Below are 3,859 nucleotides of genomic sequence, written 5' to 3' on the forward strand. Positions count from 1 at the left end.
GGCGGATGCTAAAAAGGTGGAGGCCATAGTCGATATGAAATTTCCAATTTTACCTCGTACGAAACTACGCAAAGACTTTAACTAACCTGATAAGGGGAAAGTATTGACGTTAGCGAATTTGACTTCCCAGTCAAAACAGGTTCCGATTGAGCTCGATGAGCAGGCTTTGCAAGCCTTTAATGATCTATAAGCTATACTTTCAACTTCCAAAGTATTGCCGTTCCCCGATTTAGGTAATATTTTTCATTTAACTACCAATGCTTAACTCGAATTATGCCTTAAGCGCGGTTCTTTCTCAAATTTATCATCGCCTAAGAGATGCTGGCAATAGTGTGGGCTTTGGGCAACGTCACCTCTTATCTGTACGGCGCAGGTTGTATAAAAGTTTTTACCGACCATCAGCCGCTTACTTTCGCCCTGGACACTAGGAAGTTCAACGCTAAGCTATAGCAATTCAATTCCAGAATCCAAGAGGACAGTTGTATATTGACATACAAACCAGGGAGATCGAAAGTAGACGCTCTCTTCCATTTTGGCGGCTGGTTCCTCTTCGCTTATTCCCGGCCTAAAATCAGTCATAAAAGCTGTCATCGATGAAGGTTTTGAGGCAACCATAGAATCGAAACACGTCGTTCAGTCCCTGCACCTGAAGCAGTCTGCCACTCGATCATCTATTTTTGGGGGTACTCAGTAAATTTCGACATCTGCAGTGTTATTAACCCAAATTTTTCTTTAGGTGCAAACTTCACCATTAGAGTCAGCGGATGATGAGTGGTGGTAATTATAAGCCAATCATGGATAAGAAAGATAATGCCCAGAATGATGACATCTTTCAAGATAAAAGGGAACAACTCCAACAATGTCGGGCTTAGGGAACTCCTTGAACAAGTACTCGGGCGATAATGCATCCAGCGATTTGTTCCGTTGAGCCCATTCCACTTAGCGCACCAATATGAGCGTTGAATTTATACGCCAGTTCACGAAGCACTGAAACGGAACCATCACTGTCATTATTCTGGGACATTTCAGTAATGTGTGCTGAAATACTAAACGACGATTAGCAAATCTGTTTTGACACAAATCTAATGCTTTAACATAGTTGCCATCCGATAATACCAGTGAGCGAATGATTTAAAGTGCAGTAACCCTCAGACAAGATCTTAGATGCCGCAGCTTTTGCATTTTGCGGTTGCATTTCCCAGCACTGTCTCATAACCAATCCTCGAGGCGTCCACACTTGCATCCGATCTGACATAGTGCAACCGCAGCCGTAGAAAACGTATATCAGCAAGGAACGGAGGACCAGAACCAACACGCATCTTACAGATGCCAGATGTAGAGGGTCCAATAAATACCGCTTCTAGTCGCGGAAATGGTCCATTAAAAATGTCTTTATGATTTTTGTATTTTGTTTTACTTATTTATTTTGTAATCATATCGAGGTTGAACGTTTATTGTATTTAATTTAGTGATTTTTATACCCGTTACTGATAGAGTGGTCAGCCAGACGCTTCCAGTGCTGTTGGGAATAACAAATTTGTTACCTGTCGGGCTATTACCCTCGTACAAATTTCCGAAAAAATCCTGTCCATCCTAAGAATGTCTTTAATGTTCTTGGTTCGAGCACACTTCTGAACAGCCTGTGTTTTTTCCTTTCCTAGCCAGATTTTAAAGCTGATCCTCTTTTCCAAGAAAGAACATTTCTTCCACTTAATGCTCAATCCATATTTAGCTGACATCTCCAGGAATTTCTTTAGCTATATTATGCACTCCTCGTTGGTTTGAGCGAATATGATTATATCGTTTCAAGCTTTCAAATATGGCATTGACAAAACGGTTAAACTTGTCGAGGAACAGGACTATAGCTTTCTCTCATGTTATACCCTTTACTCGTAGAGTAAAAGAGAATACTAGATTCGTTGAAAAGTATGTAACAGGCAGAAGGAAGATTCTGACCATATTAAGTATATATACATACATATTCTTGCTCAGGATCAATAACCAAATCGAACGAGCCATGTCCGTAAGAACGTAGAGATCTCTAAAACTATAAAAGCTAGAAGGATGAGATTCAGCATACAGATTCTAGAGACAAAGACGCAGCGCAACTTTGTTGACTCTGTTGCCACTCTAACACCCACAAACAAACAAAACTGCTACGCCAACAATTTTGAAAAATGCTATTCATGGCGTTAGAGTGGGCGGGGCAAAAAGTTTTTTGGCATATCGATAGAAATTTACAAGATTAAGAAAGTTATGAAAAAATAACCAAAAAATTTTTGAAAGTGTGGGCATGGCAGTTCTGTGCGTTTTGTTGGCGTTAGAGTGGGCGTGGCAACATGGGTCAGTAAACATGCGCTGCGTCTATGTCTCAAGAAACTGTAATCTCAACCTTCTAGCTAGATCGAGACGACAGAGAGACAGACGGACTTGGCCAGATCGACTCTGCTATTGATCCTGATCAAGAATACAAAACTTTATATGGTCGCAAATGCTTCCTTTTGCCTGTTTCATACTTTTTAACGAATCTAGTTCTTTACTTTAATCTAGTTTTACTCTTACTTTGTTGAAAATCTCGGCAAGAAAGTGTTCCAGCAGCAAGGTCAACAGGCCGGGCAGTTTTGACGTGCCAAAGAACTGGATCGTGGAATTGAACAATAGTTACCAAGTGCACTCAGTCAGCCAACTAGATCGCAGGGCCATAAAGATGCGCCATGGATCCACCGGGATTTCGTGCGTCATCTCCTTCTTCACCAGCTGCGCTCCACATCCGGGCATTCCTGAAGAAACGTATTCTAACGAACCCTGATGGGAATGTTGGTGTTGACGCGGGGTAGGATGCTTCTGCAAGGGCTGTTTCCGCATTGCCAGTTCCGAGATCGGCGGTGGCTTCATGCCGCTAAGTGCCCCCTGGCCCACTTGTTGATCCACACTCTATGAAGGTGTCGGTGCCCTGGCGTAATGTGGCTTAACAATTCCACTGCGTCCTTCTTGTGGCAGCCCTGACCATGGAACGTTGCCGCGGGATGACTTTTGCGGCGGTGGTTGCTAAACATCTCCTTGTTGTTGCGATTGCTGTTGATGAGCTGGCATGCCGGGCATCTTTTTCGGCTGTCCTGGTCCCGAAGAACTCATTCCGTTGTCCACGGATCTCCGGTCCACCGTTTTCTGGTGCGCCACTGGCACCCTGTCCTTAACCCTGGCCGTCCTGAAGCATTTTGGATTGCGGCAGCTTACTGGTGGGTGGGTCCATGTTGACCAAGTTAGAATGGCCGAATTTCGGTAGCCAGCGACGGTGCCCTATTCCTGAGTGAACACTGCTGGTGCCCACAATCATGCGAAACTATGCCCTCATCAAAAGTTGAGTGGGAGTTCATTTGCGAGGTTCGCTTTAAGATCTCCGCCGAATAGAGGATTTGAGCGTTACGAGAATGTTATTAAACATCTCTGCCGAGTCACTTTCGATTTCATCCCAATCAAGTTATTCGAGCTCGTTGACAATTTTTGTCACCTTGTTTGCATCACCGTTAACGTTTCCAATATTTTCAGCAGCCATGGCAACAGTAACAACAACGAGGTGGTAGAAACAGCGACTCGAAATTCGGTTCAATCGGGAAGTTGAGCGCAAAGAACAATAAGCGGCAACTTCCGTTACTTGGCTATGTAACCGCAAAAATAACTAACCTTCAAACAATATTTAATTTTGTTCTCATTTTATAGGCAATATCTATATAAAGCCCCGCTGAGGAACGGTTAACGGATAGTCGGGGAACTCTACTATAACATTCTCCCTTGTTTTATATTTCATTATTAACATAGCCTGGGACCTTTAAGGTATTTATCTCCGGACCCACTACTG

General features: G+C 43.3%; 1 pseudogene, besides 5 other annotated features; it reads right to left on the reverse strand.

Moving 5' to 3' along the window:
• Positions 1-313: 313 nt before the first annotated feature.
• Positions 314-416: a mobile genetic element.
• A 471-nt stretch (positions 417-887) lies between these two features.
• Positions 888-1,167: a mobile genetic element.
• A 710-nt stretch (positions 1,168-1,877) lies between these two features.
• Positions 1,878-2,161: a mobile genetic element.
• Positions 2,162-2,533: a mobile genetic element.
• A 29-nt stretch (positions 2,534-2,562) lies between these two features.
• On the reverse strand, positions 2,563-3,110 carry CR43360 (annotated as a pseudogene).
• Positions 3,111-3,741: 631 nt separating this feature from the next.
• Positions 3,742-3,794: a mobile genetic element.
• Positions 3,795-3,859: the final 65 nt, after the last annotated feature.

This window comes from Drosophila melanogaster, chromosome 2R (assembly GCF_000001215.4).
Source record: "Drosophila melanogaster chromosome 2R".
NCBI lineage: Eukaryota > Metazoa > Arthropoda > Insecta > Diptera > Drosophilidae > Drosophila > Drosophila melanogaster.